Source organism: Hemicordylus capensis, chromosome 4 (genome assembly GCF_027244095.1).
Source record: "Hemicordylus capensis ecotype Gifberg chromosome 4, rHemCap1.1.pri, whole genome shotgun sequence".
Classification (NCBI taxonomy): Eukaryota; Metazoa; Chordata; class Lepidosauria; order Squamata; family Cordylidae; genus Hemicordylus; species Hemicordylus capensis.
The window spans coordinates 132,659,486-132,686,514 of record NC_069660.1 but is presented as its reverse complement, the minus strand read 5'-3'; the positions used below and the strand labels follow the sequence as shown (position 1 = coordinate 132,686,514).

At 46.4% G+C, this 27,029-nt stretch overlaps 1 long non-coding RNA gene across 1 annotated transcript in view; it reads left to right on the top strand.

The window, feature by feature from the left end:
• LOC128325436 (uncharacterized) overlaps positions 1–27,029 on the top strand; it is a 180,765-nt gene that overhangs the window by 70,458 nt on the left and 83,278 nt on the right. The window contains exon 3 of the long non-coding RNA XR_008307448.1: positions 10,633–10,716. This is a non-coding gene — a long non-coding RNA (uncharacterized LOC128325436). The remainder of the gene's footprint in view (positions 1–10,632; positions 10,717–27,029) is intronic.

The following is a 27,029-nucleotide window of genomic DNA, read 5'->3' as shown; positions in this document are numbered from 1 at the left end:
TCTGGGGGCTGTGTCCGTCACAGAGCCAGCAATTGTGTGGGCAGCCGACCCGGCCACCCAGGGTTCCCTCCCCACTCGTGTGCGGGGAGAGTGGGCTTAGCCCACTCTCCTTGTGCACTCGGAAAAACCGGGTCTCACTGATCATGAGACCCGGTCCTCTGTGTATGCTTGGGCTGCATACAAAACCTGTGTTTGTGAGGGAGGCAGCACCGGAATCAGGATCAATCCTGGCACTGCAAACAAGCAGCCCTATCTATGTAGGGCTTCCCTAACCTGGGTAGGGCTGCTTGTGTGCACAGCCTCATTGTCAGTCTGAGGGTGATTGGAGGAGGGAAAGGTAAGATAGTTGCTAGCAGGCTGAGACAATACTGAAATTGCCCCTCCCTATTTTTGCTGTCAGAAAACATGGTGAAGAAAATATGAGAGTCATCATATCACATAGGGTTTCCATCTGTTAGCCACTCTTTGCCTTGCAGCATATTGTGGAGAACATTAACCTTGTTCTTTAAAAAGCAATGGATTTCTACATTTTGCAAATGTTTGTAAATGCCAATATTTGTGCCCATCTGTCAGGCTGGCAATGAATCTGCTCACAAGTTGCTTGGACATACTCTTGGTGAGCCATGCCAAACAAGAAGAAATCTTCGAGCTCTTTTAAAAACATATTACGAAGGATTTGGCTAAAAAATATTTCTGAAAAACAGCACAGCATCCAGGAGAAATTCAGCTACAGAGTGACAAATGCAGTGAATCATGCCAAACATTATGCATTGTTGTTAACCAAAGGATAAATAATGAGAAGAAATATGATCATTTGTATTTTTATGGTATCTTTCAGTATCCCAATTAGAGATGAAGCAAAATTTGACATGGGAGCTCTCACAGACTTTCATGATCCTGGACCCTGTCTCTACAGGAGATTCTCTAAAATTCAAGACTCCTGTAGAGATCAGCATCTGCTAAGTACAGATGGAGAGGCTGAGGTATCCCCCAAGCCCTGATCATTGTCTCAAACAAACAAAATTCATGCTGAATAACTGCACTTGAGTTATTTTTGTTGATGGTATGGGTACGACTCCTGTGAGTGATTCTGAAACACCTGAGGCCAAAAGGGTGATGTGAACTGGCCCTGAATCTCAGTCTTTACGGGATGTGGCTTATAGCAGCAAGCTGCTATTAAAGTAGATTGAACCAACATTGCTTTTCTCTGCCTTCTGTTAAGATGCATATTACTTTAGAGAGTTTAACGAAGCAGGACTGATAAGTTGCTAACAAGAAAAAACACTGCCAAATAGTCAATAAACCCAGTGACTTCTTGTATATCTGGAACCCCAATGCAGCAGGACAATGTATATCTGAAACCTCAATGAAGCAATGACTTCCACATTCACTTTAATGGCATATGTAATAACTAACTATGCATAACTCTCCATGCATAGACCTGCCTCTACAGTTCAAAGTTAATAGGAAAATCTGTACTTTTCAATCCAGCATGTGCAGGACAGTACCTGTGAAACTCTGGATTGGAGCCATTATCTTCTCTCGTGCTGCTTTGTTGTGTGTTTGATAGACGCTGACTGAGCACACTGTTAGAAACTGCCAAGCATTAGAAAAATAAGATGAGGGTGCTCACCCTGCCATCCCTGGCAATTTTATAGCATGAAAATATGGCTAGGGATGCATCTCAGAGATGAAAACCGTATGTATGTGTTGCATTTCATTAGGGATGTGCATAAAACTGATTTGCCCGGTTCGGTTTGAATTCGAACTGGGTTCAAACCAGGAGGGGGTGGTTCGGTTTTGGTTTTGCTCGAAACACCCTCTGGTTCGGTTCTAATTCGAACCAGTTCAAACCAGTTCAATCCTCAAAAAGTGGGTGGGGTGGTAGCTGGCACCCATGGGTACCTGTCACCCAAACCCCAAAGCAATCGGACACTCGTACGATTTTTAAATGAATTTTTGAAATATTTTTTAATTTTTTTCTCATAGGGTATAATAGGACTCGAACCAGACCATTATTCCATATTGTGGCGCACCCATGGGTGCCAACAACCACCCAACCCCCAAAGCATTCAACATTTGAAATATTTTTAATTATTTTTCTCATAGGGTATAATGGGACATGAACCAGCCCATATCCCCTATTGTGGAGCACCTAGAGCAGGGATGGGGAACCTTGGCACTCCAGCTGTTTCTGGACTACAACTCCCATAATCCCCAGCCATAGAGGCCAATAGCTAGGGATTATGGGAATTGTAGACCAACATCTGCATGAGTGCCAAGGTTCCCCATCCCTGACCTAGAGGCACAAACATGGGGTGGGTGGTAGGCACCCAGGGGTGCCTACCCCCCCCAAACCCCCCAAGGCAATTGGACACTCCTCTGATTATTGGTGAATTTTAAAAGTATTTTTGAATTCCTCATGGGGAATAATGAGGATTGCAGCAAATGTATAGCTTCATGTTGGGGGGAAAGGGGTGTTGTAGAGCAGATTGTGGTGGGTGGTAGTTCCCAAGGTGGGCAAGGAAGCTATCAGAATTATTTGAAAGGAATTGGGCAAAAGACTGATTTTTAAGTGATTTTTGAAGTTTACGTGTCTTTAAGGTTTTTCTCCATAAAGAAGCATGGAGGTGTCAACAAATGTATAACTTCATGTCGGGGTCAAAGGGGTGTCCTAGAGCAGAGTGTGGTGGTTGGTAGTGCCCAATGGGGGCAAGGAAGCTTTCAGAATTATTTGAAAGGAATTGGGCAAAGGGCTGATTTTTAAGTGATTTTTGAGGTTTGTGTGTCTTTAAGGTTAGCAATGAGAGTGGATTCATGGCTTGTCATTGAAAATCTTATATGCTACCAAAGAACTGACACTCAGAACACTTCAGAAACAACAAAACCCACTACCCCATGGGTTAGCAACCCATGGGGTGGTTAGCACCCTTGCTCTGGGCCACCCCAGCACCCCCCAAGTGCAATTATGGGCCTGCTGAAACCTCCATTCTTCCCTATGGAGAAAAACCTTAAAGACACTTGTGGGGTTCTGGGGTGGCCCAGAGTGAGTGGTGGTCTAATGCACAGAGGGTGAGACCCGGTTTGGGAAGCACAGCAGGGAGAGCAGGCTAGGCCCGCTCTCCCTGCAGACGATCCGGGTGGGAGCCCTGGGTGGCCAGATTGGCCGCCCACACGATTGCCGGCTCCATGACAGAGCTGGTGGGGGCTGGGGGGAGCGAGGGCCGATTGGCCCCTGAAAGCTCCAGCATGCCTTGCACAAGCGCGCGGGGCATGCTGGTGAGGCATGCTTTTTGCTTCCCCTCCAGGGGTCTCCTCGTGAGTAGCCGCTCCGCAAACCCAGTTTTAGGGGAGGGGTATTTAGGCAGGTTAACTGCCAGGAAACAACCAGGCTCACTTGCGAGCCCGGTGGCTCCCAAGATCAGCCAAAATTGGGCTAGGCTCCCCTAGCCCGATTTTGGCCGATCGTGAGAATAGCCTCAGTGTGCGGGGTGGAGTCAGAAAGAAAAAGGAGGGGAAAGAGAAGGAGAAAAATGGAGTTGTTTCTGAATAAAGTCTAGGTTAAACCAAGTTAAGACTACTTCATGGGGCTTTTCCCACGAGCAGCAAAAATTGGGCTAGGAGAGCCTAGCCCGATTTTTGCTACTCGTGTAAACCACCAGGCTCACAGGTGAGCCCGGTGGCTTACAAGCAGCTAGCCCGCTTTGGTAGCCCACCCCTTAAACTGGGTTTGTGGAGCAAGCGCTCCGCAAACCCAGTTTTTAAAAATCGTGAGTAGCTGTGGCGTGACTCCGCGCCACGGCTACTTATGAGTAGACCCCCAGCCAGGAGGCTCAGGGGTCTCTCCAGTATGCACTGCGTGCTTGCACAGGCCATACTGGAGCCTCCAGGGGCCACACAGCCCCCGAACTACCCAGCCCCGGCCGGCTCCATGACGGAGCCGGAAGTCATGTGGGCAACTGCTGCGGCCACCCAGAGCAGACTGCGGCTCATGTGAGGGAGAGTGGGCTAAGCCCGCTCTCCCCGCAAACCCCCTAGAGGCTCTTCACACAAATCATGTGAAGAGCCTCCTTGTTTATGAGGGAAGCAGCTATAAAACAATCTGAGGTCATTCACACAAGCAAAAACTGTGTTCTACTCAGGTGTGGGAGCTGTGTGTGCTCCCAATTTCTGGTTGTGTGGAACTAGTGTAGGAGGGAAGCCTGTGTAGCTTTTCCTTCTATTGTACCTTGCTTCCACACAATCACTTCTATCCAGGTTTTCCTCCTACCTTGCTTCCACACAACCAAAAACTGGGAGCACACACAGCACCCAAACCCAGGCAGAACACAGTTTTCACTTGTGTAAATGACATCTATGTATATAAGGGAGACAAATATGGGAGATCAGAACTGAAAGGAGCTATAAAATACGTGATAAATGTGTATGACTTTGTCAGGCAGTTTCCTGATTTGTATGCACATGAGGTGAGGCGAGGCAATTGCCTCAGACAACAAATTATTAGGGTTCCATTGGGCAAGATGCCTGTTGTTGTCACCATCAGAGCAGCTCTTTAGGACCGATATGACCTCTGCAAGCTTTTCAGGGAGCATCTCTTCTCACACTTCTTGCAAAGCTTGGACAAAAGCACAAGGAGAGAAGGGGAGACTGTGGCAAGCCTTTGCTCCTCTCTGCTCCCCACACCACTTTCAAAGCTTTCAAGGGCTGGTTTTGAAAGGAGGTTGGCCCCCACCAGGGGCATGGGGCAAGGCAGCATTTGGCACCTCGCCTTGGGCACCTCAATTCCTTGGGCCACCCCTGCGTATAGAGTACCAAATATAATATGGAATGTCTGTCATCTTCCTTCATACAGTTGTGGGACAGCCACAGTTCTGAGCTGTAACATCCAAATGACAGAACTGGACCAATTCCAACAACTGTGCAAAAGGTGGAGGAGAAATAAATAATTTACTTTGTTAGTATATGCTAATTTAAACAGAAATGTTTGATCATGCAAGTTCAGAAAGCCCCTTTTCTAGTCTTTGCCTCAAAACACCTGGCGCACAGCTGCAGTCTATGTGTAAGAGTCCGACCCTCATCACTTAAGTCTTCCATTGACTGGTAACATACTAATCTAGAATTTAGTTTTGCTTGATTACTGTATTTCTGCTTTTGAACTTATATGTTCCACTATAATTCTGAAAGTAGATGAGTTCAATCAATCTTTCCAAACATATTCATGAATTTTTAGTACAGACTGCATACAGCGTATTCATTCTTCTATTATTTAGGGAGAAGAAACAAGACAGCACATAATTCTACTCTGATCATGACCTCATCAATTTAACTACTTCCATAGTGTTTTCCAAACAATGTAGCTATGGTGATGCAAAACTGTAGTATCATTCCAGGTTGCTTTGACAGTGCTGGTTTATTCTAGAAACAAAAAAAAAATCTGCGAACATAATAGAAACATAAACATTCAGGTTTTGATGCATGTAAACTAAGATGTGGATTCCTGATTTCAAACTGTCTCGTCTCCTATCCAATCTTAGATACACTGGTTAGATACAGTGAATAGTGCTGCTCAGGTGTTTGGGGAAGAGGTACATATTCACAGAAGTGGCATAGTTAAGTGGTACAGGACATTATTGGTCCCACATGTGGTTTACTCATTTGGTTCATTCTCTGACATCTCCAAGAAGTGCTGGAAAAGACCCCTCTCTGAAATCCTCAAAAGCTGCTGCCAATCATTGTAGACAACACTGAACTAGATGGGCCAATGACAGTTCAATACAAGGCAACTTCCTATGCTCATACTATTTTTCTGCAGAATATTTATATATTGCTTTTCAAGAAAAAGTTCACAAAACAGTATACAAACCAAAAGGAAACCACGAGGCACTTCATACAATCGGTGTGAAGTGCCATTCGGGGTAGTGGAGGGAGAACGGGCTTAGCCCGCTCTCCCCGCACACGGGCAGGGAGCCATCTCTTGGTGGCCGGATTGGCCGCCCATATGACTGCTGGCTCCGTCACTGAGCCAGCAGGGGCAGAGGGGATCGAGGGCCAGCCAGCACCCGGAAGTTCCAGTATGCCCCGTGTAAGTGCGTGGGGCATTCTGGAGAGACCCCCGTGGCCGGGAGGCTGGTACCAGCCTCCTGGCGAGGGTCTCCTCAGCAGCACACGATCAACAAAACAGGGTTAGCGGAGCACTGGCTCCGCTAATCTCATTTAAGGGGAGGGGTGCTTTTTACAGTTTGCTTCCGGGAGCTGTGCAGCTCCTGTGGCAGCAGACGACCGGGGAAAATCAGACGAGGCTCCCGTAGCCCGATTTCCCCAGGTCATGAGAATAGCTTCCATATATCATTCAGGGTGGATTCAGGTTTCTGGAGATCCCTGGCAAACTGATTTCTCCTATCTGAAGGGGTCCCAAAGAAGTCACTCCTCTTCCTCTTCCACCTCGCCCGTCCCGCAACCACACAAAGGTTCTCTAGAGGCCTCTTCCAGCAACCAGGATTTTGAACCCAGTAACATGTAAGCAGAACAGTCATTCCAGACCCCGACCCACAATTCCTTTGTACTGTATAGCCTGTTTTAGACTGCCTTGGGATAACCTACTTGAAAGACATGAAAGTTGTTCACACGAACTCGCCAGGGAGGGTGGGCAGTCAGGCAGGCTCTTACCTTCCTCCCCACACATGATCACCCATCCCTGCCAGCTCGGCTGCTTGCCGCGGCACGCAAGTGGCACTGCAGCGAGCAGCAGTGCAGGAAGCTGGAGAAGGCAATCATCTGGCATCCCACAATGCACCACACCAGGAGCTCTTATCGCCTGGCTTTGTACACAATCAGGCTGCAGGCAGCCCTAGTGTTCACATGACCAGGGAGTGGGGGTGTAAAAGTCCACTCATGCCCTTCTACCCCACTATTAGATGAGGTAAAAAAACCAACCTGGGCTACCCCGGTGAAGAGCACCAGGATTGGGACTGATCCCAGCGCTCCATACAAGCAGCCTTACCCGGGTAGGGCTGTGCAAGCCCAGGTAGGGCTGCTTATGTGACTTACCTCGCTATGTTGTACACACGTTCAGATGCCTGTGCACACATACATGTTTCTGTGTAAATGACTATACCTGCATTCATTTTATAAGCAAACCTGGATACAAGCCCCCTGCAATGCAGAATACAGCTAAAACGTGTATGGCTGCACCTGTAACCAACATAACACGGGAATAACAGAATATGATGTGCTCGGATTGTACGAGAGTTGAACATAATATGTGAAAAGGGCTAGGGTATAAAGTTTTATGATGGACATAAATAAAAACTCCAGCTGTTTCCACACATTTGTATTTCATTACATCGTAGATTTCATCATTTTAAGACTGCGCAAGCATTCACCAGTGAGAAAAACTCTTCGCCTTTTATATACTTACGTGTATCACAACTGCCATATATGCAAAAAATGGAATATATCAGACAAATAGGTTCACATAGAATATGGAACCTACTGGGAAAATTGGTAATGGACTTGTCTGTGATTGAACCTACATCATGGCAGGAACCTGAGGTTTATCTGAGGCCTCAAACCAAGATGTGAAGTTGTTTTGCCGAACTAAGTGCTGCTCCCACTGTTATGTCAGGCATGTTATGTCTGAACCCATGCTGTCCATGAACCTCTGGTTCATTCCAGACAAGCTCACCCCCTTTACCATCAGGACCAATGGCTGTAAGGCTGTACAAGGCAGGCTGGGATAGCAAGCAGGGACCTCAGGTTCCATGTGTCAGCTAAGTCATAATCACCAGTATCTCCCTACTCCATTGTCTTCTGGAATAAGGACAACAATGCTGAACAAGGAGATGGGGAAAAGTCTACCTTCACACTGTGAAACCATTTATTACTATCTGTGCATTTTAATCTGGATTCTGGCTGGTGTCACAAGAGCACCACAGGATTCTCTTTTCCCTTCCCAACCATGTGCAAGCACATGCCATAAGCATATGAAGCTACGTTTGACATTTGCTGTCCATTCTGAGAATCTCTCCTCAAACCCCTGCCTGCTCAAAGGAAGGGAACTAGACAGGCCAATCAGGAAGAGTCTTGCATGTCATGCCTCTGACAAATAAACCTCTACAACAAAAAAGGGCTTTTATAAACAGGTTCCTCAAAGGGCCCTTTTCATGACAGTACTGTGAAAACTATCTACTTTATCCACACTACATCTAAAGCAACCCCCAGCCTCACTTTTCTCTCTGTCTGAAGTGCAAGGATTGCACTGTACACCATCCATCATTCTGGCATACAGACAGAGTAACTGAGGAGGGGGGAAGACTTTCATAAAAGTATTAATTTTCAGCAGCACTGCAGGGCATTTCAACAGGGACAGAGATGATCCCTTTCCAAAACCTTTTCAGCTACCAATCATGCTGCCTGGAGCCACAGAGAAGTAATGCAGAAGATCTGTGATCAGATCTCTCAACTTTTCTTTTCCATTTAAAGCAACCATGGGAAGCTCAGCTTTGATCAGAGCAGTGCTGATGTGAGGAGTACTTAACACTTTCTACTGTTGGGGTTTGTGATTATTTAGCAAAGCAGCAAGGAAGCTACCACTCCAGTTACAGAGTGCAGAGTTTAGTTGTTGCAGGTATTTAAGTAAAAGGCATGGAGATCACTGTAGAGTGTATACTGAATTGACGTATTAGTGAAGTACATTTGAGCTAGGAAAGAGCTAGGGACTATTCCCACGATCAGGTGAAATTGAGCTAGGGGAGCCTAGCCCGATTCTGCCTGATTGTGGGAGCCACTGGGCTCACAGGAGAGCCTGGTGGCTTCCTGGCAGTTAACCCACCAAACTGACCCTCCCCTTAAACCGGGTTTGCGGAGTGAGTGTTCCGCAAACCTGGTTTTTAAAATTGTGAGTAGCCGCAGAGCAGCTCCATGCCATGGCTACTCACAAGTAGACCCCCAGCTGGGAGCAGGGGCATAACTATAATTAGGCAAGGGGAGGCAGTTGTCTGGCGGGCCCCCACCTTGAGCCCCCCCCAGAGGCAGGTCACATGACCCACTCCCCAGCGCCCGATCATGACTCCCCTCGGCATTTGGCTGAGCAGCTGATCCCCGAGTGCACCCTGAGTGAGCCCCTCTCCCTCCTCTTTGGCCGCCGACCTGGCACCCATATACATAATAATTCTGTTAATCATAAGAGAAGCAGCAAGAGAAGCGTCCCTCCCACTTCCTCTCCCATTCCTTCAGAGCCTGCAACGCCAGCCGCTTGCAATAGGACAGCACAGCCACCTTGACTTGTATACAGAAAGAAAAAGGGACGGAGTCCAGCCTGTCCCTGGGGTGGGGTGGCTTGGAAGACAACAGCTTAGCCTGACAGAGGAGCAGCTCGCAGCAGGAGGGAGCAGTGCGGAGTGCAACCGTGGTGGAAAGAAGCTACCGAGCTGCATAGTCTTGGAATGAGTGAGGGTTTCAGCGGCAAGGGCTCCCACAAAAACTGCCTAGGTATGGATGCCCTGCCCAGGAATGACTCTGTGCAGTGCTACTCCCAGTAGTTCACTGAAGCTCAGTAAACAGAAAGTGGGGTATGTGCAGCTGTAGTGCTGCACCAAACAAAAAGGCTTTTCAGAAAACCTTTTCTGTTTGATGCAGCTGCACATGATACCCCCGTTTGGCATTCGACTGAGAAGCCATCCTTGGGTTAAAGTGTGAGAGAGTCAAAAGTGGGGGCAAGCACTTGCGATGACTGCTTCCGCCCCCCCCCCACCCCTTGCCCCAAGTGCTTCTGTTTGGTTGGAGTCCCAGTCCCAGTTGTGTGACGAATGGAAAAGGGGCAAGTGGGGAGTGGGTGGGCTGGAGGACCCCCTAGCAGGCAAGAGTGAAGCCGAGCCAGTGAGCGGGGTGGGGGCAGCGGTGGAAAGCAGAGGCAGAAGAGAGCCTCCCCTCTTTCCACATCTCAGCCCAAGGGGAGTGGGAGGTGCTGCTGCATCCACAGGAGTCCCTTGCAAAGTGTCTTTTTCTCCTCTCTGCAAAACATGGAGGGGAAATCGGAGCAATTTTTTTGCTGCTTTGCATCTTGTATAGCTTTGCAGCAATGCTCTAAAAGGGTGTCAAACTTCCTCTGTCTCCCACACCACCCTCTATGTCGCACCCACTCTGTGCCTTGTTCTCCCCTTACTTTCCCAACACCCCACGTCGATGGCATGCGGGGGGGGGGGGCGGGAAGGTGAACTGAACCTTCCCCTGCTGCAAGCCTGGTACTGCTCCTTCTTTGTCTCTGGGCCCACTCCAACCTTGCTACGCCCCTGGCTGAGAGGCTTAAAAGCAGCCTCCCGGCTTGGGGGTCTCTCTAGTACACCCTGCGTGCTCACACAGGGCATATTGGAGCTTCCGGAGGCCACGCGGCCCCCGAACTCCCCAGCCCCAGCTGGCTCCGTGATGGAGCTGGCAGACGTGTGGGCAGCCACTGTGGCTGCCCAGAGCAGACTGGCTGGTCGTCTGTGGGGAGAGTGGGCTAAGCCCGCTTTCCCCGCAAACCTCCTAGAGGCTGTTCACACAAATCATGTGAAGAGCCTTCTAGACTGTCTATCAGCTACATAATGAATAGGTAGGGAGATATATATATATATGTTTCCATCTTCTCTCTAGGAGGAAAAAAAGAGGACTGACTCACTACAGGAAGTACCTGAGGAGTCAAAACAAGAGTCATAGAGGAGAGGCAAGCAGGGACAGGTAAGGAGACCCTCACTAGCTACCTCTACTACCAATGCCCCTAGTGGTCATTAGGATAGTTGGTGCAAAAGGTTGATGTACTAGAACTCCATCTCCAGCACCCCTCCCCATTGCCTTTCACACCAGCTCATGACTCCTATCTTCTCACAATGCATCTGGAATCTGTCTCTGGTGGTGGCATAATCAATCCATCCGCCACCATCTCTTCTGTTGGGCAGTACTCCAACTTGAATACCACTTTTTATTGCATATCTTGAAAATAGTGATACTTTATGGGAATGTGATTAGTTCAAGACTTCATCTTCGCCATCTGGGAGATCTGGATACAACTTTGGTTATCCTCAAACAACACTGGGGGCTTTGGTTGCTCAGTTGCAAAGTCTGATAGTAGGTGGTGTATCCACACTGCTTCCGTGCATGCTTCAGCTGTGGAAATATATTCTGCTTCTGTGGGTGAGAGCACAAGTGACTGCTTGTGGCTAGCCCAGCTTATGGCTCCATCTGCATACAAGAACAGGTGTCCACTGGTGGACTTGTGGTCTGTTCTGTCTTCACCCCAATCTGAATCCATTTATCCCAAGAGTCTGGGATTGCTGCTTGCTTGAATCTCCAACATGTAGTGTGCAGTACCTTTTAAGTATTTTCCCAGTCCTTTGACTGCAATCCAATCATTATTGGTTGGTGCACTTACTTTATTGCTCAGGATTCCCACTGCTGAAGCAATATCACTGTGGCTATATACAGAAGCTTTCCAATTGCCTTTCTGTATTGATTGTTGGCTGGTAAAGGCTTGCTGTCTCCATCTTGCTTCCAGAAATTTGCATCCATTAGTGTACTGACTTCATTGGCATCTGTTAGTCCCAGGCATTCTAGAAGATCCTTTATCTTCTGCTTCTGGTTGAGAAGGTATGTCCCATCCTCTTCACTTTCTATTTGGATGCCAAGGTAATGGGAGATGCTTCCGAGTTCCTTCACCTCTATTTCCTTGTTCAGGTGCTGTACAATCTCATGGCTGTCTTGTTTTTCCTCATATGCAAGGATCAAGTAATTAATGTAAGTCAGGATGTAAGTCCATTTATTGTCTCTGAGTCTTGAATATAGGCAGGGGTCAGCTTTTCCTTGCATGAACCCCTCCTTAAGTAGCAGTTGATTCAGTTTCTCATTCCATGCTCTGGCTGCTTGCTTTAAGCCATAGATGCTCTTTTGTAGTTTGCACTCAAGCCCCTTATTTCCAGGTACCTCAAAGCCTGGTGGCTATTGCATGTAGATGTCTTCCTTGATTTCCCCATGAAAGAAGAAGTCTTTACATCCAAATGGTCAACTTGCATCTTTCTGGCTACTGCCATGCTGAGCAGTGTCCTAACTGAAGCGTGTTTCACAACTGGTTCAAAGGTCTTATTGTAGTCTTCACCATAGTTTTGAGAGTATCCTTTGGCTACTAGTCTGGCCTTGTAGTGCTGTTCATCCCCTTCTGCATGCTGCTTGACTTCGAAGACCCACTTGCATCCCACAGTCTTTTTTTTCTGCAGGTGGTTCCACAAGCCTCTGAGTGAGAGCCTTTCTGGTGGAACCCCTTTGTTGGGCCTCTGTGAGCTCCTCAGTTCTGGCTCAGGCTGTGCAGCGCCTTCTGAATCTGACAGATTCTTTGAGTTCACTGTCTGGCTCTAGCTTCATTAGGGTCCACTCACATGGTTCCTCTTTCATCTGGGTCTCTGGCACAAGTTCTGGCACATCACCTCTAGTTGGCTCTTGTCTCTCATCAAAATACACCACATTGCGAATTCTGACCTCTCCACTTGCAGGATCAAGGATTCTGTATCCCTTTTGGCCAGGCTCATATCCAACCAATACTCCCAATTCACATCTGCAATGGAGTTTGGTTCTCTTAGCCCTTGTGACATATACATAAGCCTTTGATCCAAATACTCTGATATGGTTTAGAGGGGTTTGTGCCCATGCCATAGTTCAGCTGCTATCTAGTTTATTGCTTTGGTTGGCAATCTGTTTTGCAGGTAATTTGCATTTATCACTGCTTTTCCCCAGAATTTATTCGCCAAACCAGCATCATGTAACATGCATTTGGTCATTTCTAGTAGGGAGCGATTTTTCCTCTCCGCCACACCATTCATTTCTGGTGTATATGCAGGTGTAGGTTCATGTGAAATCCCATGTTCCTTTAGGAATCTTTTCATGTCATTTGACATGTATTCACCTCCATTGTCTGACCTTAGTCTCTGAGGCTTTCTTCTAAATTTGTTATTGACCAGTGCAACATACTCTTTAATTTTTTCAAACACTTGACTTTTCTCTCTCAGAGGATATACATAAGTAAATCTTGAAAAATCATCAATAAATGTGAGTATGTAGCGATTGCCACCCATACTGTGTTCATGTGGACCGCATACTTCAGAATGTATTAGTTCCAGAGGATGTTATGACTCCCTCTGTGTCTGTCCAGAAAAGCTGGGTCTCAACTCTTTATTACACTGGAGAGCCAGTGTGGTGTAGTGGTTAGAGTGCTGGACTAGGACCAAGGAGACCTGAGTTCAAATCCCCATTCAGCCATGATACTAGCTGGGTGTCTCTGGGCCAGTCACTTCTCTCTCAGCCTAACCTACTTCACAGGGTTGTTGTGAGGAGAAACTCAAGTATGTAGTACACCGCTCTGGGCTCATTGGAGGAAGAGCAGGATATAAATGTAAAATAATAATAATAATATTAAGTAAGTAACACTGACATATTGTGGCAGCTTCTTTGCATGACTCCACTTTAAAGCCCTTAATCAGTCCATTTTTCTCAAATTCATCTATCACATTCATTTGCCTATGTGCTAGTCTTTTATGCCATATGGTAGAACAATTCTTGTGTTTGCATGAAGCTGCAAGCCTTGCTGTTCAGTTACACAGTCCAGTTGGAAAAGCCCATCTTCACACATATAGGCTGTCATAATTAAATCATCATCTTTGGTGATGTAGCAAACTTTGTCCTCAAAAGTCACTTTGCATCCTTTATTGTCTCCATGTCCCAGTCTCACAGAGATCAAGTTTCTCGCCATATCAGGGACTAAGAGAGCATCCTAGATCAAAATTCTCTCAATCTGTCCACCATATTGCCAGCAATGCAGTTCAGCTGTTCCTCTCCCCATCGGAAAAAACCATGTCCCCATTAGCAACAAAAAAAAGGAACTTTGTAATTTTTGTCTAAATCAATAAACAGTTCAGGGGATTCCGAATATTTTGGGGAACAACAGAGTCAATAATAAAATAATTCCTTTCATTCCTGCTTGCTACATTGAAAGTCTTGGCTGTTTGACTATCTGTTTGTGTCCTGTTCTTCAAAACCCATATGCGGTTTGCTTTTCTGTCTGTGAGAAATGTTTGCTCTCTTTCCTGTTGTAGTCATAAATTGTGCATCATCTCTGTAGCTATGGTAACCAGATTTTCCTCCTCTAGAATTCTTCTTGCATTTCCCACCTTTGGGCTCTGGGCAATTAGTATACAAATGCCCTGCTTGGTTACAGTTAAAACAATGAGGCGGTTCCCACAACCAGTGGGAGCTGCCTGGGGAGGGTTTGCGGGAAGAGTGGGCTTAGCTCACTCTCCCCACAGATGAGCAGTCAGTCTGCTCCAGGTGGCTGTAGTGGCCACCCGCAAAACTGCTGGCTCCGTCACGGAGCCGGCGGGGGCTGGGGAGTTCAGGGGCCGCATGGCATGCTGGAGAGACCTCTGAGCCGGGAGACTGCTTTTGAGCCTCCCGGTCAGGGGTCTACTTGTGAGTTGCCACAGCGCGGAGCCACGCTGCGGCAACTCATGATTGCAAAAACTGGGTTTGTGGAGCGCTCGCTCCGCAAACCCAGTTTAAGCACTGGGCTACTTAAGCAGATGACCCACTTAAGAACCACCGGGCTTGCAGCTGAGCCCAGTGGTTCTCACGATGGTAGAAAATCGGGCAAGCGAAGGTTAGCTTGATTTTCTACCACCGTGTAAATAGCCTCATGTTATTATTATTATTTATTTATTCAATTTCTATACCGCCCTTCCAAAAATGGCTCGGGGTGGTTTACACAGAGAAATAACAAACAAATAAGATGGATCCCTGTCCCCAAAGGGCTCACAATCTAAAAAGAAATGTAAGATAGACACCAGCAACCGTCACTCGAGGTACTGTGCTAGGGGTGGATAGGGCCATTTACTCTCCCCCTGCTGAATAAAGAGAATCACCACATTAAAAGGTGCCTCTTTGCCAAGTTAGCAGGGGACAGCTTCTGTTTGCTGTAGAAAGCTACAGTATAGTCCCCATGCTTTGCAAAATCTGTTTCTCCCTGTTTACGGCTGAAATAATGCATGCATGCAATTAGAGTTTCCAATTTAAGTTTATCATGTGAAACTTCCAATGCCATCTTCACATGGTTATATCTCTGTGGCAAAGATCTCAGAATCAAGGCAATTAACACATGATCATCCAAAGTAGATCCATGTTGTTTGAGTAATCTGTGAGTCTCCTGCATTACACTTATATAGGTTGGAATATCCCCTCCTTCCAGCTGTATTTTGCAAATCCTTTGAATTACAAGGACAATAGCACTGAGGGAGACTCTGCCATGCAGCTTTTAGAGCTTTTTCAGCACCTCTGAGGCAATTTTAATCACTTTGAAATGCATTATTAGGTCATCACTTACATTTAGAAGAACCTAGCTATATACTCTGTTGTTCTTTGAATCCCACTCCTTTTGGGCAGCTGCCCCATCTGTTTGTCGTGGTTCTGTGAGAACTCCAATAAGTCTTTTTGCCATCAGAAGGGCTTCCATTTTTATGACCCATTGATTGTAATTCTTTCCATTCAGCTTGGAGAGGGCAGCCCTGCTCACATCTGGATCCATGCTGTCTTTCTAACTCACTCAGCTGCACTTTATGGGGTGTGGGGGAATCTGCTGCAGACTTTTGGGCTGCTGGGCCCATAACCCCGTTGGGGTTTGTGATTATTTAGCAAAGCAACAACTATACTCTGCACTCTGTAACTGAAGTGGTAGCTTCCTTGGTGCTTTGCTAAAACCCCAAACCCTCACTTAAATTAGGAATATGGTATGGGTGGAAAAGTTTAGGTTCCACTAAATTCTGCACCTGTTAGATAAGTACAGTGGGCTTTTTGCTCAGTTAGTGTCTAATATCAATGCAGGGTTGCAGACTCACGGTCTGAAGTGGGAGTAGGAATTGTGCAGCAGCAGTAGCTTGTGTGCCACCAGCTAAGGTAAGGGAGAGGTAGAGAGGAGGAAACGGGGCCTTTTTAAGACACTGAGAAGCCTGAGGGCAGAATGTTCATTAGGGCCCCCACCACCTCTGCCCTGCCCACCCCCCCACACTTTCTTTTCTCTGGCAGACTTACCATTCTGTGCAATGTTGTGCATATGGTAGAAAGTAACATTTGCCAAACCTGGGCAGCAGATAGTTTTTGCTTGTGTGAATGACCTCAATGTGTTTGACTAAGCTCTGGGATGCTTCTCAACCCAAGCAGCCAACAGCATATGGAAAGGCTCCTACTGCAGGCTGTGCTTGCTAATAAAATGGCTCTGTGAATATTGTCATATTACCTTGTATCTGTTAACAGTGTTATATAAAATATTGCTTCTGTTTTTTTATTTTGTATTGTTTTAACCGGGTGGTTAACTGCCCCTTGTACTTTGGTAAAAAGATGGGCCATAAACATAAGAACAACATCAATAATAATAATAGCATCCTTCTAAGAACATCTTCTGTTAGCCTAGTTTGCTTCCATGTTTCTGACCACTATCACTGGTGAAGCCGACATCTGGAGTGTCCTGTGAATGAATCTACTATTTGCTTATGTGGGTTTTAAAAACACAAACCTGTATGAAGAGAACCCAGCTGAAGACATATTGCCTCTCTCCACAGTTCAGGTTCTAGCTTTGTAATGTGGGAGGGAATGGAAATATGCATTCCTGGTGCTTTGCCAGGCAGTAAAGCAAAATTGACAAGTTAAGAATGTCCTTTGGTTACTTACATAGCAACCAATCCAGCCTACATTTCTGATATCCTGATTGTTGTGTGTATGCCCCATCCCAAATTCCAGCACTGGTCTAGGCTGCAACAAAGCATTCTTCAAAAGCTAGTCCAAACTAACAAATTGCTTTCTTACAAACACCACACCTCTCAGCCTGGAAATTGCACCAGAGATAGACTGGTGCCCAATTCAGACATGGTACTGTACGTGTGTATGGATGTCTATACACTTGCCAACATGTTTGTTAATGACTGTTCATTTTAAAGGTGAACCTGGATACAGCCCCACTAAATGCATGGTACAGATAGAAAGTGTGTGATAGAAAGCAGAACATAGTGAATTACTGTGCCTGTGTACAAATCTGTGCCTGTGTACACTGTACTCGTGTTAAACGAGAGCTGAACATAATGAGGCTATTCACACGACCGCTCAAAAGCAGGCTAAGGGAGTCCAGCCCACTTTTGAGTGGTCATGAGAACCGCCAGGAGCCATGCTGCTCCTGGTAGGTAGCCTGCTTAATTCCCCCCCTTAAACAAAGTTAGTGGAGCGAGTGCTTCATTAACCCCATTTTGGTGATCATGAGTCGCCACAGCACGACTCTGCACTGTGGCAACTCATGAGGAGACCCCTAACTGCAAGTCTCTAAAAAGCCTTCTGTCCATGAGAGTCTCCCCAGAATGCCCCGCTCACTCGCATGGGGCGTTCTGGGACGTCTGGGGGCCAGGTGGCCTTCTAGCCCCACTGCCTTTACCGACTCCATAACAGAGCTGGTAGTTGTGTGGGCAGCCAATCCAGCTGCCCAGGGTGAGCTCCCTGCAGAGCTCAGTTAGTCTCTACACACAGATCGTGTGTAGAGCCTCACTGTGTGAATGGGTCTTGGGTCAGGAAAGAGAAACTGAGGTAGAGTGCTGAGTGAAGACGGAATTAAATACTAAAGTGTGAGGGGCATAATGATAATGGGTGGAGGAAGGCTGGAGACCTTCCCACTCAAAATACCCACCCCACCTCACTTGCAAGTAAAAGGATAGACGATTAACGAGGACAAAGAATCTTTTAGCATGGCTAGAGTTAATGCTAGTTTTCTGCTAGCACATGTTTCATGCGTTTCCTTCTGCTTCTTGGTTTACAAAAGCAAATGATGAGGGTTTAACTCCGAAGCAAAACCATGACAGAGCTGCTTTAGCTATGAGAAAGAGAAAGTCTGCTTATGTAAGCCTTTGAATGAAATTGCACTCCAATGAGATCTCTTGGATGAAAATCAGCCAGTTGAATATTTGCCTTATTCCCAGCCTGGAAGCAATACAGTAGCAGCTCATGCAGTCAGACACTTTGGATTTCAAAGGCCTTTATCCAGAGGGGTGTATCTGAACTATCCATATGTATTTTATGTCAAACAGTTTCAAAAATATGCACTAATAGAGTCGACTTAGGATCTTATGCCTAAAAATAATTACAGAAATCATTCTATCTGTCATGTGATGGGCCCTGAATTAAAGGAGCTGTCAGAAAACATCCAGTCATGCTGCCACATACACACTTCATGCTCAGAATATGGGACAGCTCAGTTTGGCTTCCCCAGGGTCATGGTGTAAGGTGGCAGTTTTCCTGGGGGGTTGTGCTGTCACTAGTGTAGCTATGCTATTTAAAAAGATGGAGACCTCTCCTCTCAGCAAAGGAGCAATTGGTTGACATAAAAGAGGGATGAGGATATTCATGTGCAAGGTGACTTTAATGTGAGAAGTGTGTGGTAGGAGTTACATAAAACACCTTTCTGCTTCTCAACAGCTTCCAGCATTTAGCTTGTGCTGGTGACAACATGGATGGTTTCTTTTCCCTTTTAGCTCCAGCCTATGCACTTTGTGCCCCACCAAGCTTAACGCAGCCTAGCAGCAATGTATATGGGACTGCCAGGCACTTGATAATCAGTGTTTGCAGTCTCAGCCAGGCAGCTAGAGCAGGAGATCTTTTTATCCACCACATGCAGGCTATGTAGACCCCACTGAGTTGCGTGTGCTCCTCTTATAGCAGTGATTCTGAAAGGGTGTGTGAAACTGTGCATGAAAGCACACATGCTTTCTGAGTGGAGCAGCAGTGTGTCTTGAAAACAGAAGCCACCATAATGGATCAATCCACTGCTTTTTGCTCTTGGAACAGGGAGGCTTCATGCAGCACTGATACCCAGGCTTTTCAGTCTATTTTCTTGTCAGAGAAGGAGCCATTTCACCACCACCACCACTGGGTTGTGATACTGATTGAAAATTTATTGTTTAGCAAATTGAATTGGGGTGGTTGACATAATCACAAACTGGGGCTATTCCCACGATCAGGCAAAATCGGGCTAGGGGAGCCTAGCCCGATTTTGCCTGATCGTGGGAGCCACTGGGCTCGCAGGTGAGCCCGGTGGCTCCCAGGGGTTAACCCACCTAAGTACCCCTCCCCTAAAACCAGGTTGGCAGAGCGAGCACTCCGCAAACCCGGTTTTCAAAATTGTGAGTAGCAGCAGCGCGGCTCTGCGGCGCGGCTATTTATGAGGAGACCCACGGAGGGGAGGCGAAAAGCCACCTCCTGGCTCCAGGGGTCTCTCCAGCATGCCCTGCATGCTTGCGCAGGGTATGCTGGAGCTTCTGGGGGACAATTGACCCCCACTCCCCACAGCCCCTGCCAGCTCTGTCACGGAGCCGGCAATTGTGTGGGCAGCCGATCTGGCCGCACAGGGCTCCCGCCCTGCTCATGTGTGGGGAGACCGGGCTTAGTTCACTCTCCCCGCTCACTCTCCAAAACCGGGTCTCACTGATCACGAGACTCGGCTCACAAACTGTGATCTATCCAGGTTTGGGAGCTATGTGTGCTCCCAATTTTCGGTTGTGTGGAAGAAAGGTAAGAGGAAAACCTGGGTATAAGTGATTGTCTGGAAGCAAAGTAGGAGCAAAACCTGGGTAGCTTTTCTCCTACCTTGCTTTCACACAGTCACTTCTACCCAGGTTTTCCTCTTACCTTGCTTCCACACAACAGAAAACTGGAAGCACACACAGCTCCCTAACCTGGGTAGAACACAGTTTTTGACCATGTGAATGACCTCATTCAGGTGGGTCTCACGATCTGTGAGACCGGCTTTGTCCAAAACTGCGGGGAGAGCGGGCTAAGCCCACTCTCCCTGCAGATGATCGGGCAGAGAGCCTTGGGCGGCCGGATCAGCCACCCACATGATTGCCAGCTCCGTGACGGAGCCAGCAGGGGCTGGGGAGCTCGGAAGCCACGCGGCCCCCGGAAGCCCCAGTATGCCCTGCGTGAGCGCACAAGGCATACTGGGTAGACCCCCCGGAGTTGGGAGGTGGCTTTTCGCCTCTCCTTTGGGGTCTACTCATGAGTAGGCACAGTGCGAAGCCACATCGCAGCTACTCACGATCTAGAAAACCAGGTTTGCGGAGCACTTGCTCCACAAACCTGGTTTTGGGGCAGGGGTTCTTGAGTGGGTTACCCACTCTAGAACCACCGGGCTCGCAGCTGAGCCCGGTGGTTCTGACGATCTGCAGAAAGCAGTCTAGGCTCTTCTACCCCGATATTTGCATATCATGGGAATAGCCCCATTGTATGTCATTTACTACAACTGTACCAAATTTGGTTCAAATCAGTTAGACGGTCCACAAGTTAGTGCCTCAAATATTCATACATCTGCCATCTTGAATTGAGGTGGATGACATAATCACAATCTATGCCATTGAGGTGTCCCTGTGTGTCCCTACAGGTGTACCAGATTTGGTTCAAATTAGTTAGGTGATTCAACAGTTAGCCCACTTGCATCTCAAATGTTTGCTCATCCACCATCTTGAATTAGGGTGGATGACAGCATCACAAAGTATTCTGTTGAAGTGTCCCTATGTGTCCCTACAACTGTACCCCATTTGGTTCATATTGGTCCAGACATTGTGCAGTTGATGGGGGTCTGGACACACACACACAGAGAAACACGGAAACACGGACACATGGACACATACACACACAAAAACTCAGGGTGATCTCGTAAGCCTACTGAGAAGTAGGCTAAAAAGTAAGAAGGGGTGATTTTTTTTTTTTTTTGGTCTTACTGTTCCTTGTTCAGCCAGCCCTCTATCGTTCTCCAGAAGGTTCCTCAGATTAAGATCCCTAGGTTGTCACCTGATTTCACCAAAGCGAATGCCATTTTTCCTGACACCTAAAGGCTATCCAGCAGGGTGGGATTTGCGCACAGGCCTCCTGAGGGCAGGATACATGTGTTCGTCCACATTCATGTGAGGGGGGTGAGGCCATGTGGTTGTGCTGGCCCAATGAGAGAGCGAAAGCTGTGTTTAATACACAGCGCATGCTCCCTCCCCCCTCAGTTATAACCAGGCTGCTGGCTCCCTCTCAATTACTCAGTGGGAGACTAGCTGTTCACTTCCGGGCCAAGTAGGAATTTTTGTCTTCACCAAGATTGGCTTGGGCTGTAGAATTTTTTGCCTACTCCTCATTGAGGTAAGTTTTATGGAAGTTAGTGGTGGAAGTCTTGTGGTAGCAAGCATGACTTGTACCCTTAGCTAAGCAGGGTCCACCCTGGTTGCACATGAAAAAGAGAATAAAAGTGTGAGCACTGTAAGATATTCCCCTCAAGGGATGTAGCCGCTCTTGGAAGAGCAGAAGGTTTCAAGTTCCCTGCCTGGCTTCTCCAAGATAGGGCTGAGAGAGATTCCTTCCTGCAACCTTGGAGAAGCCGCTGCCAGTCTGTGAAGACAATACTGAGCTAGATAGACCAATGGTCTGACTTGGTATATGGCAGTTTCCTATGTTCCTATGTGTCATTTGATAAGAAGTTGGTCACACGAGTGGGTAAGTGCGGGTAAGGTAAGGTAGGGTATTCATTGGTGTTCAGCTGCAGGCACCTTTGTTAGGTGAAGGCTGACTCCATAGAACAGACCCTAAGGGTTTCGTGGCCCGAGCAGGCTGGGAATTGACCACTTTTAGGTGGCCGCTTGGATTACCCACTCAGAGCTGTGAGGCTTGAGCGGAAGGGGGTGATCTGGGAAGCTGCCTCCTTGGCACAGTAAACTGTGGAGATGGAAGAAGCTAGGCAGCAGTCGCTGCTGGCATCTTTTAGGCCCGGTTGATTTGTCCAACAGTGATAGCGGCAGACAGTTCGCACTAGGAGGTTGAATGCCCCGGAGAGGGGTTGGAGTAGCCCACACTCTAGTTAATTCTTGCTAAGTTTGTTGCATTTCCTTTATAGATCGTTTCCTTTATAGATCGTAAAAAGAGCCCCTGGTGGCGCAGTGGTAAAACTGCCGCCCTGTAACCAGAAGGTTACAAGTTCGATCCTGACCAGGGGCTCAAGGTTGACTCAGCCTTCCATTCTTCCGAGGTCGGTAAAATGAGTACCCAGAATGTTGGGGGCAATATGCTAAAATCATTGTAAACCACTTAGGGAGCTCCGGCTATAGAGCGGTATATAAATGTAAGTGCTATTGCTATTGCTAAGTGCTATTGCTAAAGTGTGACCCTATTTTATCCCATACATGTGTGTTCTGTCTTCATTGTGGGGGAGGGGGGCAATCTTGAAATGAACATGGAAGTTCCTGTGAAACATTTGAGGAATTTCAAGTGAAACAAAAAGAGGTTTGAAAAGAAACCTGTTGGCTAGGGTGGGGGAAAGGGGTCATACTTCCCTAATAGAAACCAGCAAGTTACTTTCCTAATAGAAACCAGCAAGTCACTTCATCAACATAAAATGCATCCTGATTAATGAGCACTGCAATATAGGAAATATGGGGCTAGTTCCCATATTTATGGCAATAATTTGCTTGAGTGAACATTGTGATCACTTTGACTGTGCTGACTTTTTCAACAGCTAAAGTAACAAATATGTTAAGCAAAGTTCTCTTCGTTTCCTCTAATGCTTGATAAATCAGCACAAATAGCAGGAAGATAGCATTAGTGGGTTATTACTTCCATACTTCACTGTTGCAAATTGGTCACTTTCTCGTTTCTTTCAATAGCCGACATGAAGTTCACACAACAAACTGCCAGCCCCCAGCTGGGCCTGGTCTAAGAGGGTAGAGTTTGGCCTAAGCTCCCGTTCATACTGCTGCATTCGGCTGCCTAAGAAACCAAGTAGATGTGCTTGCATTTTGTTGTTTCCCTTTGTTGCTGCTTGTTTCATAGCTGTTTCCCTCACAAAGAGGCGTTTCACGTGACTGGCCCACTCTCCACACACATGGGCAGGGAGCCGTCCCTGGTCAGCCGGATCAGCCGCCCACACAACTGCCAGCTCTGTCATGGAGCCGGCGGGGTGGCAGGGATCGGGGGAGAGCTGGCCCCTAGAACTCCCAAGATGCCCCAGGCAAGAAGGGGCAGGAGAGACCCCCGGGGCTGGGAGGGTTGTTTCAGCTGTGGGGCCATGTCGTTGGATTGTGGCAGCGCAGGATTAACTTGCTTTTTGTAATTGGCTGATGGTGATTTCTGTGGCCCCTATGGTGTTGAGGTGCTCTTCAAGTAGTTTTGGAATTGCACCTAGGGCGCCAATTACTAACCTCATTTCAGGCGAGGGGTAGTTTTTGCGGTTTGCTGCCAGGAGCTGCATGGCTCCTGTGGCAGCAGATGATCAGGGGAAATCGGGCTAGGCTCCCTTAGCCCCTGGTCATGGGAATAGCTTCAAAGAAAGTATTCTTATGTAGATTTAACTAAGAGTTTATTCAGAAACAACTCCATTTTCTTATCCTTCTTTTCCCTCCCCTTTCCTTTCTGACTCCACCCCCTACAGTCTCTATAGGATCCCCACTGGGACAAACTTCTAAACAACAAAACATAAAATATTGCTGCACAGAATACAATATTATTCACAGAGAATACTTCATAGAATACAAGAAGTTACCCCTGCTAGCTTGGCAAAGAGGCACCTTTTAATGTGGTGATTCTCTTTATTTAGCAGGGGGAGAGTAACTGGCCCTGTCCACCCCCAGCACAGCATCCCTCCAGTGACTGTTGCTGGTGTCTGTCTGATGTTTCTTTTTAGATTGTGAACGGTTTGGGGACAGGGATCCATCTTATTTATTAGTTATTTCTCTGTAGACCGCCCTGAGCCATTTTTGGAAGGGTGCTACAGAAATCGAATAAACGAATAAACAAACAAACAAACAAACAAGCACTTTTTCACACTGCACATAATTAATCTATAGAATTCTTTGCCATGGGATGTGATGATGGCCACCAGTTGGGATGGCTTTAAAATAGGCTTAGATAAATTCATGGTGGTCAGGTCTATCAATGGCTACTAGTCTGGTGGCTGTGGGCCACCTCCAGCCTCAGAGGCACAATGCCTCTGAATACCATATGAAAATAAGGACATAGGAAGCTGCCATATACTGAGTCAGACCATTGGTCCATCTAGCTCAGTATTGTCCACACAGACTGGCAGCGGCTTCTCCAAGGTTGCAGGCAGGAATCTCTCTCAGCCCTATCTTGGAGAAGCCAGGGAGGGAACTTGGAACCTTTGCATGCATGTGCTGTTCCTAGAGCGGCCCCTTCCCCTAAGGGGAATATATTTCAGTGCTCACACATCAAGTCTCCCATTTATATTATTATTATTTCTTGTTTACACAGTCAGACAGGTGTTATTGACTGGTTTGTTTTATACAGACATTGAGTCCTTCCCAAGGACCTGGGATGGCTGAATTTTATTGTCAATGTTGTTGCTGCTGTTATAGAAATCGTCACAGAATATAGGCTGTTCCCAGTAAAGTTGCTTTTTGTAATTGGCTGATGGTGATTTCTGTGGCCCCTATGGTGTTGAGGTGCTCTTCAAGTTGTTTTGGAATTGCACCTAGGGCAGCAATTACCACTGGGATTATTTGGGTCTTTTTCTGCCACAGCCTTTCAATTTCAATTTGTAGATCTTTGTATTTGGTGATTTTTTCTATTTCTTTTTCTTCTATTCTGCTATCCCCTAGTATTGCTATGTTGATTATTTTGACTTGTTTTTCTTCCTTGTCGACTACAGTTATATCTGGTATATTGTGTGGCAGATGTTTGTCTGTTTGTAGTCAGAGGTCCCATAATATTTTTGCATCTTCATTTTCTTCAACTTTTTCAGTTTTATGGTCCCACCAATCTTTGGCTACAGGTAGCTTGTATTTTTTGCAGATGTTCCAGTGTATCATTCCTGCTACCTTGTCATGCCTTTGTTTGTAGTCAGTCTGTGCGATCTTTTTACAACAGCTGATTAGGTGGTCCACAGTTTCATCTGCTTCTTTACAAAGGCGGCACTTGCTGTTTGTTGTTGACTTTTTGACTTTTGCTCTTATTGCATTTGTTCTTAGTGCCTGTTCTTGTGCAGCCAGTAGTAAACCCTCTGTTTCTTTCTTCACTGTCCTTTATATTCTTCAAGGCCTCTTTTCTCCTCCTCTACTGTTTGATGGACTTGCAGCATTCCTCTTCCACCTGAGCTGCGAGGGATGTATAGCCTATCGACATCACTGCGGGGGTGCAGAGCATGATTGATGGTCATGATTTTCCTGGTCTTACGATCCAGCGTCTCTAGCTCTGTCTGGGTCCAGTCTATCATTCCTGTAGTGTATCTGATAACAGGTATAGCCCAGGTGTTTATGGCTTGTATGGTGTTCCCGCCATTGAGTTTGGACTTGAGGATTTTTCTAACTCTCCTGATGTATTCACTTCCAATTTTTTCTTTTAAGTTCAGTGTGTGCGATGTTATCAGCCTGGAGAATGTCCAAGTATTTGTAATGTTCTTCCTCTTCCAGGTTCTTGATGTGGCTTCCATTGGGCAGTTCTATTCCTTCTGTTTTTCTTATTTTCCCTCTGTTCATTATTTATGCAGCACACTTGTCTAGTCCTAACTCCATTGCTATATGGCTACTGAATAAACGGACAGTGTTTAGCGGTGATTCGAATATCTGACTGGCACTTTCTATACAACTTCAGATCGTCCATGTACAGCAGATGGTTTATTTGACTTGATGTTTTAGACGTTTGGTATCCCAGGCCTGTTTTGTTTAGTATTTGTGAAAGTGGAGTCAAACTACAGAGGGGATAGTGAGTCCCCTTGGAAAATGCCTCTTCTAATGCTAACCTGTCCAAGTGTCTCGCCATTGATTGTTAACTGTGTACTCCACATGCTCATTGCTTTTTTAATAAATATCTGAATGTTTTTGCTGAAACCAGTTGTTTCTAAACATTTTAGTATCCATGTGTGAGGCAATGAGTCGAAGGCTTTCTTGTAGTCAACCCATGCAACACTTAGATTGGTTTTTCTTCTCTTGCCATTTTCTAAAATCATTTTGTCAATCAGCAGCTGGTCTTTTGTGCCTCTGGTCTTCTGGCAATTTCCTTTCTGTTCAACTGGAAGCTGTTTGTTAGTTAATAAGTGTTGCACTACTTCATCTGCTTTTATTCCAGTTAATAATTTGAACATGGTTGGCAGGCAGGTTATCGGTCTATAATTACTTGGAACTGCACCTTTTGCTGGGTCTTTCATGATGAGATGAGTTTTCCCAGTTGTTAGCCATTGTTCAATATCACCTCCTTGCAAAATGTGATTGAACTGTTTTGATAGTTGTTTATGAAGGCTTGTTAGGTGTTTAAGCCAAAAGCATGCAGTTCATCATCGCCTGGAGCAGTCCAATTTTGTTTTCTTTGCTCATTCACTTATTAATTCTGGTGTTATTATTAGATCTTGCATTTGTTGGTTACATTTTTCAACCTCTTTCATCCAGCCTGCTTTTTTATTATAATCTATTGGATTGTCCCATAATTTCCCCCAGAATTGCACTGTTTCTTCTTTATTTGGTGTTTCTACGTTTTTCTCCTTCGATGCTTTGGTAAAAACGTCTCTGAATATTATTATTATTGTTGTTGTTCTTGTTAATAATAATAATAAATAACAACAACAACAACTATTATTATTATTATTATTATTATTTTACATTTATATCCTGCTCTTCCTCCAAGGAGCCCAGAGCGGTGTACTACATACTTAAGTTTCTCCTTCACAACAACCCTGTGAAGTAGGTTAGGCTGAGAGAGAAGTGACTGGCCCAGAGTCACCCAGCTAGTTTCATGGCTGAATGGGGATTTGAACTCGGGCCTCCCCGGTCCTAGTCCAGCACTCTAACCACTACACCACACATATGCAACCAGGGTGGACCCTGCTTAGCTAAGGGTACAAGTCATGTTTGCTACCACAAGACCAGCTCTCCTCTCCTCTAACCAGTTGCAGGGAAGCAACAGCAGGACAGAGACCATGCACACACCTCTTGCTTGTGGACTCCCCA